General features: G+C 38.8%; 1 pseudogene; it reads right to left on the bottom strand.

Annotated features, from left to right (window-relative positions):
- Positions 1–5142: 5142 nt before the first annotated feature.
- LOC136381492 (cytochrome P450 2B11-like) lies at positions 5143–9239 on the bottom strand (annotated as a pseudogene).
- Between the last annotated feature and the right edge of the window lie 6638 nt (positions 9240–15877).

Below are 15877 nucleotides of genomic sequence, written 5' to 3'. Positions count from 1 at the left end.
CATCATGGACAGCTGACATGCCCTGGACTTGGTGACCCTCATCATCCTCACCAAACCCCAGGGTAATGTCACAAAAATGGATAAGTTCATCTTATTTCTTGTGGACACAGAAGCTGCCTTCTCTGTTTTGCCATCACACTCTGGACCTCTAGTTTTCTCACAGGTCTCAGTTATGGGAATGGATGGGACCCATTCTTTTCCCTTTAACACACCACCTCTGACATGCAGTTTTTCCCTTTCATATGCCACTCCTGGCATACAGTTTTGCCTCAAGTTTGCTGGCCCCAACCCATCTCCAGCTCACCAAAAGGCTGGACCCTGCAGATCCCTCTATTACTCCTCTTCGTTTTTAAATCCTTACAGGACCACATTCGTGAAGTGACTCTTGTCATGGCCAAACAGATGGTCCTACTGACACACCTCAAAACTACCACCTTTTGATCTCCCCCTCCCCATGATGCCCCTAATCAGCAGGATGTAGCCAGATGAATAAGCAGCGTCCCTAATTGACACAAAAAGATCAGAATGTGGGGTGGTCAGTAATGGGGGATGGTCACATGGGGAACCCAGACCTGGAAACCTTGGCTAGGATCACCCACACTCGGGTGCGCCAAAAGAAACTTCCCAGGAGTCCTTTGGAAAAAAGCAATCATCTGCCAGCCAGTGAGATTTCACCACATCATATTAGCTCGACCAACCTAGAGGCCCTTTAAATATCCACCACGTGGGTCACCCTATGCAACTTCCCTGGCTTCCATGTCCCTGGGACCGGAAAATTTAGTCAGGTGGGATGCGCTCTGTACTCAATAAAGCCTTTTATTATTCCACACTTCATGGCTCCGGTCCCTTCCTTCTTCCTCGGTGGGGAAAAATACCTTACAGTGCCTACCAATCTAGTTTAAATTTGAGAATTTGGTTCTCAAAAGAAATTTCAATGGTTATACTGTTAATATTTAGCTCTATTAACTAATGAGTTTGCCAACCACCGGGTTAGGAATAATAGCTTATTATCCTCCACTGGTATGTAAAAAATTGTGAAAAAAATATTTTCTATGTTAAAAATGTATGTTATTTTAAAGGCCTTTTGTTAATTCTTTTTATTTTCTATTAAAAGATATAATTTCTATTCTAACATAGCCCTATAATGTTGAAATCTTGGTTTAAATATTAGGGAATATGTAATAATTGTTAATAATGTCTTTTTATATAATGTTTAGTTTATTATCATTTTTGAAGCAGTATTGTTCAATATTAGGGCATTAAATCCAGAATGACAAATATTACTATTAATTGGCTTAACAATAGAAAATAAATAACTAATTGTAGTAGTGAAAAACATTTTAAATTTTGAGCCCAAATTAAAAGGGCTAAAGATATGAACAGAAATCTGTTTCTCTTGAGCTTTTTAGACATTATTTGTTAGGGTGCATAAAATTACAGCATAAATAAGGTGTGTTTTCTTAAAATGTAAAAAAAATTTATACTTAAATAAAATATAAAATTTATTAGTCATTTCAATTAGTGATTGTAACTAAATTGTGAAAATGTAAGACACAAATGTAATAGGAAATAGCTTAAATCCTTTTTTCCCAAGTGACTTATAGAATTAGAAAGCTCAAAATTCCCTTTATCAGGAAAACCTCAAACCCTAACAGGACTGTTAGACAATCAAGACCACCTCAAGAAAATACTTCTAGTTGCTTATCTTAAGTAGAATTCTAACAACCAAGCAAGTGAGGAAAGTTTGGACACTTTCCAGCAGGTTCTGTTAGCCAAGATCAGAAAAAATACTGAGGCAGTCAGCTTAGCCTTTACATAGCAATCAGCTCTAGAAATTAAAAAATATGTTATAAATTTTTAAAAGGTAGCATCATCAGCTGCTAAAAATAAATAAATAAAACTAAGCATTTCGGAAGGGACATTGCTCCTCCCTCAATCACATAACCCTGTCTGGCCCCTAAAGATGACTGGTTAGTCAGGGACGAGTAAGATCCCTAAAAGCAGGGATGACCTAAGACAGGCACAAAGACAGGCCAGAAGGAGAAGGCTTAGAAATAACGAAGGTGATGCTCAAACCTTCACCACAATAATATAGGAGACTGCTCCCCTAAAATAGTGAGTTTTATCCACTAACCAGGACACCAAAAGAAGGGAGACTCCCTAAAAACTCAAGAAAAACCAAACAGCTGAAAATGCTACCTAAAACCAGTGGGGGTTTTTGGAAATTTTAATAACTTTACTAAAACCCCTGTTGCTAAAGGTTTATTTGCAACCAATTAGAAAAAGATTTTGCTAACAGGAAAAGGATAATTAGAAAAGCTAGACTTAGAATCCATTACAGAAGACATAATGTCCAAGTGTTTAGTCTGTGCCCAAGTAAATACTAAGCAAAGTAAGGAAATTGTATTGTAAAAAAAAAAAAAAAAAAAAAAAAAAAAAAAAAAAAAAAAAACAGGCAAAAACGAACTTTCCCAGGTAAATATTTAGAAATACATTTTACTAACATAATTAACAAATAGGTAGAAGTTTTTCCTACTAGAATGAGACCACAATAACAGTTATTATGAAATTGCTATATGAAATTCTTTCCAAATTTAGCTTGCCCATTCTAATGATGGGCCTGCATTTGTATCCAAAATCTCATAGCTAGTAGGAAAGAAACTCAATATAAATTGAAAACTAATTTGAAGTTACATTATGCCTACAGGCCCCAAAAGTTCAGGGCAGGTAGAACAAATTGTAAAGGAAACTTGAACCAAATTTGTTTTTGAAACTGGTGAGAAGCAGCCCTCCTTAGAATGAGGGGCACCCCCTCTCGCCCCTCCAGCGCTGACAGCACTGTCTTCCCTTCAATCGGCATGGAAGCAGGGCCTGGGCGTATCCTGACTGACAGCTAGACGCAGAGGTGGCAATGACCAGGACCCAACTGTACAGAGCTCAGCCCTCTTTTGTTTACTCAACACAGCAAGGTGAAGCTTTTGCAGAAGTGCAGTTGCGGGAGCTCGATCTGCTGTGTGGTGACCAAGGACAAGCTTGTCAACCACAGATGCCCCTGTCACAAGCACACCCCCGCCTCAAGTCCAGCGTGAGGCAGCAGGCCTCCCTCAGCATTTGCACTGAGGAGTGAAGGTCCCTCCTCTGCACCTGTGGCTACGAACTAGCCCAAGCTTGCCGCTTCCTGCAAATGTCGGCTTCCATGTATGTCTATGTTGTCAACCTGGCATTTCACATGTAGCTACTGACACTACTACTGATACTGCCCATGATACCGGCTATCTGGCTGGTCCACAGGGAACACAAAAGCCTCTGCCTGCCGGCTGGGATCCAAAACACCTACCGTGCCTGCCTGACACTGCTCTTTAGGACCAGCATTGTAGAACCTGGCACGGTCATCAAACTGCTCTGCATGCACCTAGCCTGGGCTTACTGACTGTCACAGCAGGCATCCTTCTCACAGACACAGCTGCGACCCGACCCCAGAGTGCTGCATCTCATCCCGGACATTGTGCTACTCTTCTGGGCATGCTTCATTTTCTTCTGGATATAGCAGCTACTGGTCCAGTACTTTGGCGTGCACCCACTCACACGCCATGGCAGAAGCACCAGTGGGTGCATAGGCATACCTAAGACTTCTGGCAGTGCCAACCCCACTCCCGGCATGCCTGTAGCAGCTTGCTGTTCTCCAGCAGCCAGCTTAGTTGTCACTAAAGGTTAAACTTTTTAAAATTAAGAATTCTGGCTAAAAATAAATTGTTATAAAAACCAGTTAATTTTATATAAGTTACATAGGCTAATACTCCTATTAAACAGCCTCATGCACCCCATTAAATTAAGTCAAAGATTTGACTCAAAATATAAAACCAGTGGGGAATGTGGTAAGGTACCAAAAAACTGAAAAATTAATATTAATATTTTAGGAGAAAAAGTCAGGTTCCTTGTCCTCTCCTTTCTGCAGAGAGTGAGGGAAGAGAAATGTAAAACTTTCCTGGCTTGCAAGACATACTGTGTAGGGAAACCCCCTTTTACTAGGAAGATTAAAGGGCATTTTATAATTTGGGCTAGCATACAAAGAGATTTTGTAAATATGATTTTTATACTTGTGTGTGATTTGCACCAACTCAGGATAGACGACAGCATTGTATTATAAATAAAAAGATTTTGTACTAGGTTTTAAATAGAAGTAAAAAGAAAACTTGAATTCCCTCCCTCCCCCAGCACCTGTAAGGAATAAAATAAACACCTAGCCAGGTGTGGGGGGGGGGAGAAGAGAGATTAAGCAAAGCCTTTCTTTCCCTTTCTTTCTTTCTTTAAATGGGCCATCCACGGATGCTTATTCCCTAGCACCATGTAGGTTCCCGGTCCCATTCTGAAGCTGTATAGTTAATGTCTGTACCTCTAGACAAAGGAATAGCAGATAAACACTGAAAGATTTGGAAATGTCAACATTTTTTGCTATTGTGTTACCTTATATGTTTTAACATGTAGAAATGTTTTTAATAAATCCTATAGACCAGTGGTAGTCAACCTGGTCCCTACCCAGTGTGGGCGTTCCAGTTTTCATGGTGGGCAGTAGCGGAGCAACCAAAGCATAAATAAAAAGATAAATTTAACTATAGTAAGTTGTTTTATAAAGATTTATTCTGCCAAACTTAGTGAAAATCCAACAGAAAGTACTTGGTAAGTAATTATTATTATGTTTTAACTTGCTGTAGCTCTACTTTATAAATTTTATAAAGTTACTTCACTACTTTATAAATCACCATTACTGTGGAACTGGTGGGCAGTTAGAAAATTTTACTACTAACAGAGATACACAAGTGAGCGATAGGTATAAAAAGGTTGACTACCCCTGCTATAGACGAATGTTATAAGCTTGCTAATGAATTGTGTCATCTTCCCCTCCTTCTCCTGCCAACCTGTGTGTGATCAAAGGTATATAACCTGCCTCAGGGCTATATGCAGTCTGAATGACACGATTTGGGTCAGCTTTGCCCCGTGTTAGTCATATGCGACTGGCATATTAATAAATCTCCTCCTTTTAATAAAGCTCCTTAAAAATTCATTTAAACTTGGTGTTTCTACATAAACCCGGCGGAATGTTACTTTACAACAACATGTATTCTGAGTGTAGATTCAGCTTTGCTATGGTAAAGGGATAAAAGCATCATTCTTCTTTAGTGCCCCATTAGCATCCAGAAAGTTGTCAGGATTAAAGATGTTTGGTATGTCAAAGTAGCATGGGTCAAAGAGAGCAGAGTGCAAGATGGAAAATATTTCAGTGCCCTGAGAGATGATCACAAGATCAAAAATACTGCCATTTTCTTCCCCACCCCACCCTTAAAACACAAGATGAAACAAGAAGCCCTGGTGATTAAAATGTAATAATAATAATAATAATAATAATAATAATAAATAAAAACAAGAGGACAAGTTTGGAAATTAAGAGGACCCAGGATCCCACACAGGATGACCACGCAGGGCACACCAATGGGGAGGAGGTCTCCAAATCTCTGAATCTAGTGGATGACAGCTTCAGTGTATGACATTTTAGCTCTGTCATCAAGGGCTAGAAGACGATGTGAACCAATCACCCGATCAATCTCCTTGTGGACTTTCTCTGTACAGAAGCATAGGACCAGTGAACCTCACGGAAGGGGCATTTCAGCAGGGACACTATTTTCTATAGGCCAATGAACCAGGAAAAACCTGTACTAAAGTGTTACATTGTTGATACTCCTCAGAACAACCAGCTTGGGGTGGGCAGAGCAGCAGGAAGAAACAAGAATTCTCATTCTTTGAAATTTAATAAATGTTAGAGATTCTTTCCCCACATGCACAAGGAAACACACACATAAGCATGTGAGTGCATGTGCACATACATCACAGATTTTGGAAAAACTTTCAGATTGAGAACTTGAGGCTATGAACCTGTCAAAATTCCTTCTGCAAGATGAATTGAAAATAAAGAAATATTTATTGTGTGTGCATTACAAATGAGGCACTGTGCTAGGTCCTCAAGAATGTAACAGTGAAATAGATCAATAGAGTAATCCGTGAACAACTGAATAAATAAATGAATATATCACTCAATCAATTCATAAATAAAAAGACTAATGAATAGAAGAACATTAATTAATGGATGTGTGTATTTACTTATCAATCAATAGATGAGTTAATAAATCATTAATTAATAAATGATTCATAGACAAATGAATGAACCTAATTAACCAATTAATCACATGAATAAGTGGATGGTTGGATCTAAGGAAGGATGTAGCAAACAAATAAATTAGTGGAGATATAGATAGCTAAAATAATAAATGAATGATAATTTGATGACAGATGAATAATTAAAGATGAGTCAGTGAGTGCGTTATAACATTAATAAATAAAGTGGTAGAAGGGTTAAATATGATTGAAAGACCAAATGATGGAAAGGTTAAGTAATGAAATCTAGTTTATAGAAGGGATAACTGGATGCTTAAATAAATAAGTAGATGAGCCAATGAATCCATGACAAAAGTTCATTCAATTAACCAGTGTTTCAAAGGATCAACAGATAAATCTATTAATCTAAATTTTAAAAATGGAAGTGTATGTTCTTGAGTGAATCATAGATAAAAAAAGCTAAGTATATCAATTAATGGATAAAAGTACAGACAGATGAATGAATGGGTGGGTGAGTGGATAGATGGGATGAATAAATCTTTAAGTGATCAGTGAAAACAAGAAGGCACATTAACAGATCCTTCATTCATCCATCCACCACCAACAGAGCTGGTTTAGTTGGCAGCTCATTTAAACCTGTAGTGATTCTGACTTAAGATGGAAATGCTTCCTTTCTCATTTAAGTAAAATCCCTAATTTACTTCTGCAGCAAAAAGTGGATCAGAGGCCAATCCTCGACTGGCTGCCCCTAGTCCACCCACCTGTGATGTGGGGTGATTTGAGCATGAGCAGGAATTCATAGCAGAGAATGGTGCTGGAGCAAGAAGACAGAGAGAGCACAGTGTTGATAAGATTCTTAGGGTGAAACTTGCTTTCTGGGTCGGACCTCTTGTGAGTCCAGAGGGGCAGGGTTCATGTCAGGAAAGGCTGGAACCTTGCTGCATGCATGTATGGAAGGTCCACCTCCCTGTTTCTGGGTCTCTCATATCATCTGGTCCATATAGCTTTCCTCTGTTCTCTGTATATTCACCCATATATCTCAATCTCTGTCGTTCTGTCTCTCTTTACTCTGGCTCTATCTCAAACCATCTCATCATCTCTTTGATGTGGTTGTCTCACTTTCTCTCCCAACCTCTTTCTGCCTCTGTGGGTCATTTCACCTGTCACTGTATTTTGTTCTTTGTCCTGTATTTCTCCTCTCTCTCTCTCTCTCTCTCTCTCTCTCTCTCTCTCCTTCCCTCCCTCACTGTATGCTCCCTGGATTCTCCTTCCTTAATCTCCCCTAGTTTCCCTTCCATATCTCCTTTCTTTTTCTTAATCTCCCTTCAGCATTTATTCTTCCATTCTCATACACCCTCTCTTCTTCTCACTGCCTTCTCATCTTTTCCTCTCTTGCCTCTCATTTCATTCCCCTCTTCCAAACCCCACTTTGTCCATGTTGAGCAGGTAGGTATTAATGAGGTCCCAGGGTGAGGGGAGGCAGGGCTACAGTCCAGAATCTCTCCCTGTGATTCTCCACATTGCGGCCAATGAAGTCTTTGACTTCCTGCAGGTTTCTGTAGACTTCTCTGTGTGTGCCAGGAAAGTACTTTAAGATGTCAGAAAAGGGCTGAAACAACTGTGGGAGACAAGGGTCTGTGAGGTCCTCCTGGGGCTGAGCCAGAGGGACACAGGAAGGGACAGTCCTCCAGGGCCCTAATACCTTGATAGAGGGAAGTCTCCATCTGCTTCTCTCTCTCTCTCTCTCTCTCTCTCTCACACACACACACACACACACTCACACACACACACACATTCTTTTCAATTCTGTCTATCAAGCTCTCCTTATTTCTACACTTTTCTTTCTTATTTTCTCTCTTTCTTCTTTATTTCCTCTCCTCTCTCCCTCTAGTGCTCAGACTCTTTTTCCGCCCCTTTTGTCACTCCTCTTTTTTTTTTTTTTTTTTTTTTTGTCATTCAGTCCCTATTTCACCATCTCTCTCTTCCTCCAGGTGCCTGTACCCCTGTCTCTCCTTGTTGTCCCTGGCCCTCTTCCAACCCTAAGCTGCATTTCTGCAGCCCCAAAACAGATCGCTCCTTTCCCTTCACTGGATGTCCACCCTCTCCGTGACCTGGCTGGAGAATGAGCTGATGAGTGTGAAAGACTAGTAGAACATGTCCAGAAGCTTCAGGAACTCAAGGTCTCTGTAGACAAAGCACTTTCCAAAGATAATGGAGCAGAAGATGTTGGGAGTAACAGAGTGAAAGATAAGGGTGGAGTCCTGGAGGGCTCCTGGAAGAAGGAAGAGGAGGCAGGTTACAAAGACTCAAATGTATGGGGAGTGTTTGACTGCTGCCCCATCTCTGTGTATCTGTCCTCCATCGCTCACTAATGATAAGAAAGCAGGCATGGTAATAGCTACACATCACTAGCTTGTATGATGTGACAGGCCTTAGTCTAAGCACTTTACATATTATTTTATTAAATTCCCACATCAACCCTGTGAGGAAGGTGTAGTTCTGTTATTATCCTCATTTCAGAGAGGTTAAGCAATTTGAAAGGCGTTACCCAGAAATTCATCACTATGGCCAAGATTCAGACCCAAGTAGTCCAGCTATAGAAACTGTGTAGTTGGTCCCCTCTGAGGCCCCAGCTTTGACTGGGGGAGCAGGTACAGCTAAGGGATAGGGCAAATGCAGCGCAGGTGTTCAACCAATTGCATGTACAGATTTAAAATTCTGATCTCCCTGCCCCTTTTCTGCTCATCTTCTTACATCTTTGCTCACCCCTAGGGTTCTATGGTCTTCAGGATTGTTTTGCAGTTGTTAACTGCTCTCTCCCATTGCACCTGCAGGAATGGGGATCCCATAGAGCAGCGGTTCTCAACCTGTAGGTCACGACCCCAGCAGGGTCGCCTAAAGCCATCGGAAAATAAATAATACAAATCAGGTATTTACATTCCGAATCATAACTGTAGCAAAATTACACTTATGAAGTAGCTACCAAAATTATTTTTTGGTTTGGGGTCACCACAACATGAGGAACTGTATTGTGGGGTCATGGCATTAGAAAGGTTGAGAACCACTGCCATAGAGCCTCATGTGCCCAGTTTACAGGTGTTTTCCATCCCTCAATGGATATCCATCAACTTTGTAAATGGTCCTTTTATTAAACTTTCAATTATTCTATTTATGTGCAACTTACCTTTCCTGCTGGGATCCTGACTGACAGCATTTCACTGTATGGATGTATCACAATTTATTAGTCAGTCATCTAATGGTGAACAGTTGGTTATTTTCTATCTTCACTGTTAAAGAAAGCTGAAACAAATAATTTGCAAAGTTATTTTGCACAAAGTTGAGTACATTTCTAGGATAAATTATTTGCTTGAAATTGATGAGTCAAATGGTACATTCTGACTCAAAACACATTAACCTGGATCTCAAGCTACCCACATTCTACTCCTCTTTAATTTCCTAGAGTTGTGGCCTCTGGCCTCAGACTTCTCCCTGGTGCTACCACAGCTGAGTGTGCATCCAATCTGAAGAATATCTATGTGGTAAAAACAATACAGGGGCTAGGAAATGGGCAATATCCACTGTTGTACTGTATTGTACCATACAAAGGGATGGACAAAGGATGTCAAAATTTGGTGCAGAGAAGAATCACAGATGATGTCAGAGTAATGGTGGCATGAAAGATACCTTTGATCTCTCTCCTTGAAACTTAAACAAATTGACAGCTACAACAAAGCAAAAGAACCCCAGCTGGGCCCGCTGGAATGCCTGAAAAGATCTGCAGAGTCAGGTGAGGTGTGGAGTCAACTAAAGGTGGGAAGGGTTGAGGGGTGCAGATAAAATGCACTTGGGGTCAGCTTGGGAGAGGAGAGAGGCCTAGACTCACAGGGCTTTTGTCTGCCAAGGTTCCAAAGAGGAAAAAAAGCTCAAACTGTCTGAGTTTTTGTCCACAGGCGCTCCAAAGAGGACAGAAGCTTGGACTGTCTGGGATTTTTTCTGTCAGGACTCTGGAGATAGGAGAAACCTGGACTGACTGGATCATCTGCTGGGAGGAGTAGTGAGATCGAAGGGCAGTGGGGGAGATACTACACCAAAGCAGTGGAAGAATAAGCAGTCACAGCCAGAGTGCCTGCAGTCTGCCTGCAGCCTGCACTCAGTGCAAAGACAGAGAAAAACAAAGTGCGGCTCCCAAGACTCCCAGATTGTGTTTCCCTCAACTCATGAGTACAGAGAATGGCAGAGACTTACCCACAGCTAGCTCTCCAGAATCACTCTCTTCTCTGAAGAACAGAGGTGCTATTTCTCTGGTCCTCTGGTCTGTTTAAACATGGGGGAGTGCCTTGAGACCTGAGATTGCAATTACTAAAACAGTCAAGTCCTCACAACACACCCCACCTGTAATCACAATGAGAGCCCTGCCTTCATCATTGTGACAGGAACATCTCAGTGGAGGACAGCACAGAAATTTCACAGGGCCAAAACTTGTAATACAATGCCACCTACTAGAAGAAAACAGAGAAACTTCTCACTACTAATCTCTGGGGTTTTTTTCCTTTTGAATTTAATTTTCTTTAAGTTTTATATTGTTATTCTTACTTTGGGAGGATGTTTTGTTTTTTATTATTTAATATTTGTTTTTGTTCTTTGTTCTTTCTTGGCTTTTTCTTTTAAGTTTTCATTATTGTTAAAAAAATTTATTATTCATTGTATTTTTTCTTTTTTTAGTTGTTTTTTGTTAAATTTTTTAACAATACCATTCTTGAATGAATCAAGAAAAAAGAAAAGAAAACAAATACCATGCCTACAAAGAAAAAGATGTAGTTCAAAAAAAATGAAAAATATCCAGAAAGCAATCTCAGTCACATGGAAACCTTGGAGAAAAATGATAGAAAATTCAAAATTGAAGTTCTGAAATCACTTAATGAGATAGATGCAAGAAAACATTGAAGTAGACAATTGAATGAGCTCCAGAAACAAATTAAGGAACAAAATGAGGACTTCACCAAGAAAATTAAACCATTAGAAACAGAGACAAAAAACTCAACACATAAAATGAATAATGAGTTGGCAATTTTAGCTAATATAACAGGAAAAATACAGGAGAAAATTAATGACAGCAAAGACAGGCAACTAGAGATACTACAGAGAGAAGAAGAGACTCACAAATTTAAAAAAAAAAAAGATACAGCTCTAAAAAAATTGTCTGATTCCATCAAAAACAGCAATATAAGAATAATGAGTATATCAGAAGAAGAGGAGAGGAAGAGGGAAATGGAGAAACTATTTAAACAAATAACTGATGAGAACTTCCCAAACCTATGGAAAGACTTATGTCCTGAAACACAAGAAGCGAACAGAACACTGACTTACATCAACCCAAACAGGCCTTCTCCAAAACATATTGTAATAGAAATGTCAAAAATTAATTACAAAGAAAAATCCTCAAGGCAGCTAGAAAAATGAAAAACTAAACATAAGAAAAGCCCATCATGTTATCATCAGATTTCTCAGCAAAAACTCTACAAGCCAGAAGAGGTAAACCCAATCTTTTTCTAATCTTATTTTTATTCATTTTAATGCAGTGACATTGATAAATCAGTGTACATATGTTCCGAGAAAACATCTCCAAATTATTTTGACATTTGATTATGCTGTATATCCCTCACCCAAAGTCAAATTGTCTTCCATCACCTTCTATCTGGTTTTCTTTGTGCCCCTCCCCTCCCCTCACCCTCTCTCTTTCCTTCCTGGCCTCTCTTCACCCCACCCCCACCCAACCGTTACCATCACACTCTTGTCCATGTCTCTGAGTCTCATTTTTATGTCCCATCTATGTATGGGTTCATATAGTTTTAGTTTTTTCTGATTTACTTATTTCACTCCGTATAATGTCATCAAGGTCCATCCATGTTATTGTAAATGATCCGATGTCATCATTTCTTATGGCTGAGTAGTATTCCATAGTATATATGTACCAGTGTTTTTTAATCCACTCGTCCTCTGACGGACACTTGAGCTGTTTCCAAATCTTCGCTATTGTGAACAATGCTACAACAAACATGGGGGTGCCTTTCTCCTTCTGGAACAGTTCTATGGTATTCTTGGGGTATATTCCTAAAAGTGGGATAGCTGGGTCAAAAGGCAGTTCGATTTTCAATTTTTTGAAAAATCTCCATACTGTTTTCCACAGAGGCTGCACCAGTCTGCATTCTCACCAGCAGTGTAGAAGGATTCCCTTTTCTCCACAGCCTTGCCAGCACTTATTCTGTGTTGTTTTGTTGATAAGCGCCATTCTGACCGGTGTGAGGTGATATCTCATTGTGGTTTTAATTTGCATTTCTCTAATGATTAGTGATTTTGAGCATTTTTTCATTTGCCTATTGGCCATCTGTATGTCCTCTTTGGAGAAGTGTCTATTCATTTCTTTTGCCCATTTTTGGATTGGGTTTTTTGTCTTTCTGATGTTGCGATTTACAAGTTCTTTATAAATTTTGGTTATTAACCCCTTATCAGACGTACTGTCAAATATGTTCTCCCATTGTGTAGTTTGTCTTTTTATTCTGTTCTTATTGTCTTTGGCTGTGCAAAAGCTTTTTAGTTTGATATAGTCCCATTTATTTATCCCGTCTTTTATTTCACTTGCTCATGGAGATATATCAGCAAATATATCGCTGCGAGAGATGTCGGAGAACTTACTGCCTACGTTTTCTTCTAAGATGCTTATGGTTTCACGGCTTACATTTAAGTCTTTTATCCATTTTGAGTTTATTTTTGTGAATAGTGTAAGTTGGTGGTCTAGTTTCATTTTTTTGCAGGTTGCTGTCCAATTTTCCCAACACCATTTGTTAAAGAGGCTGTCTTTACTCCACTGTATGCCCTTACCTCCTTTGTCAAATATCAGTTGTCCATAGAGCTGTGGGTTTATTTCTGGGTTCTCTGTTCTGTTCCATTAATCAATGTGCCTATTCTTATGCCAGAACCAGGCTGTTTTGAGTACAATGGCCTTGTAGTATAACTTGATATCAGGAAGTGTGATACCTCCCCCTTTATTCTTCTTTTTTAAGATTGCTGAGGCTATTTGTGTTCTCTTTTGGTTCCATATAAAGTCTTGGAATATGTGATCTATATCTTTAAAGTATGTCATTGGTGTTTTAATTGGTATTGCATTGAATTTATAAATTGCTTTGGGTAATATAGATATTTAATTATGTTTCTTCTTCCTAACCATGAGCATGGTATATGCTTCCACTTGTTTGTATCTTCCTTGATTTCTTTTATCAATGTTTTATAATTTTCTGAGTACAAGTCTTTAGTCCCATAGTTAAATGTACGCCTAGGTACTTTATTTTTTTGGTTGTAATAGTGAAGGAAATTGTTTCCTTAATTTCTCTTTCTGACTGTTCATTGTTGGTGTATAAAAATGCCTGATTTCTGAGTATTAATTATATATCCTACCACTTTGCTGAATTCATTTATCACGTCCATTAGTTTTTTGACTGAGACTTTAGGGTTTTCTATATACAATATCATATAATCTGCAAATAATGATAGCTTTACTTCTTCTTTTCCAACTTGAATGCCTTTTATTTCTTCTTCTTGTCTGATTGCTGTGGCTAGGACTTCCAGGACTATGTTGAATAAGAGTGGTGAAAGGGGGCACCCCTGCCTTGTTCCTGATCTTAAGGGGATTGCTTTTAATTTTTGCCCATTGAGTATGATGTTGGCTGTGGGTTTGTCACAGATGGCTTTTATCATGTTGAGATATGTTCCCTGTATTCCCACTTTATTGAGAGTTTTGATCATGAATGGGTGCTGGATTTTATCAAATGCTTTTTCTGCATCTATTGAAATTATCATGTGGTTTTTCTCCTTCCTTTTGTTTATGTGCTGAATCACATTGATTGATTTGCAAATATTATACCAGCATTGCCTCCCCAGAATAGATCCCACTTGATCATGGTGCATGATTTTTTTCATATATTGTTGGATTCAGTTTGCTAATCTTTTGTTGAGGATTTTAACATCTATATTCATCAGGGATATTGGCCTATAATTTTCTATCTTTGTGTTGTCTTTGTCTGGTTTTGAAATCAGAATTATGCTCACCTCATAAAAGAAGCATGGAAGTCTTCCCTCCTCTTGAGTTTTTTGAAATAGCTTGAGAAGGATAGGAATATTTGGTAGAATTCACTTGTGAAGCCATCTGGCCCAGGACTTTTCTTTGTTGGGAGTTTTTTGATAACTGTTTTGATCTCATTTGGTGTAATCGGTCTATTTAGGTTTTCTGATTCTTCCAGATTATTTTTTGGAAGATTGAATGTTTCAAGGAATTTGTCCATTTCATCTAGGTTGTCTAGTTTTTTGGCATACAGTTCTTCATAGTATTTTCTTACAATATTTTATATTTCTGTTGTGTCGGTTGTTTTTTCTCCACTCTCATTTCTAATATTATTTATTTGAGTCCTCTCTCTCTTTTTCTTGGTGAGTCTCATTAAAGGTTCATCGATCTTGTACACCTTTTCAAAGAACCAGCTCCTGGTTTCATTGATCCTCTGTTTTGTTTCTTTAGCCTCTATATCATTTATTTCTGCTCTGATATTTATTATTTCCTTCCTTCTACTACATTTGGGCTTTACTTGCTATTCTGTTTCTAGTTCTTTTAGATGAAGGGTTCAATTGTTTATTTGAGCTTTTTCTAGCTTCTTTTTTTTTTAATAATTTTATTTTTTTAATGGGGTGACATCAATAAATCAGGATACATATATTCAAAGATAACAAGTCCAGGTTATCTTGTCGTTCAATTATGTTGCATACCCACAACCCAAAGTCAGATTGTCCTCTGTCACCTTCTATCTTGTTTTCTTTGTGCCCCTCCCCACCCCTTTTCCCTCTCCCATTCCCCCCTCCCCCCCGTAACCACCACACTCTTATCAATGTCTCTTAGTTTCACTATTATGTCCCACCTACGTATGGAATAATACAGTTCCTGGTTTTTTCTGATTTACTTATTTCGCTTCATATCATGTTATTAAGATCCCACCATTTTGCTGTAAATGTTCCGATGTCATCATTTCTTATGGCTGAGTAGTATTCCATAGTGTATATGTGCCACATCTTCTTTATCCAGTCATCTATTGATGGGCTTTTTGGTTGTTTCCATGTCCTGGCCACTGTGAACAATGCTATAATAAACATGGGGTTGCATGTGTCTTTACTTATCAATGTTTCTGAGTTTTGGGGATATATACCCAGTAGAGGGATTGCTGGGTCATAAGGTAGCTTTATTTTCAGTTTTTTGAGGAACCACCATACTTTCTTCTATAATGGTTGTACTACTTTACATTCCCACCAACAGTGTATGAGGGTTCCTTTTTCTCCACAGCCTCTCCAACATTTGCTATTACCTGTCTTGCTAATAACAGCTAATCGAACAGGTGTGAGGTGGTATCTCATTGCCGTTTTGATTTGCATTTCTCTAATAGCTAAAGAAGATGAGCATCTTTTCATATATCTGTTGGCCATTTGTATTTCTTCCTGGGAGAAGTGTCTATTCATATCCTCTTCCCATTTTTTTATTGGATTGTGTGTTTGTTTGTTGTTGAGTTTTATGAGTTCTTTGTATATTTTGGATATTAGGCCCTTATCTGAGCTGTTGTTTGAAAATATCATTTCCCATTTAGTTGGCTTTCTGTTTATTTTGTTATCAGTTTCT

This window comes from Saccopteryx leptura, chromosome 9 (genome assembly GCF_036850995.1).
Source record: "Saccopteryx leptura isolate mSacLep1 chromosome 9, mSacLep1_pri_phased_curated, whole genome shotgun sequence".
NCBI lineage: Eukaryota > Metazoa > Chordata > Mammalia > Chiroptera > Emballonuridae > Saccopteryx > Saccopteryx leptura.
This window is presented reverse-complemented; position numbering and strand designations above follow the sequence as displayed.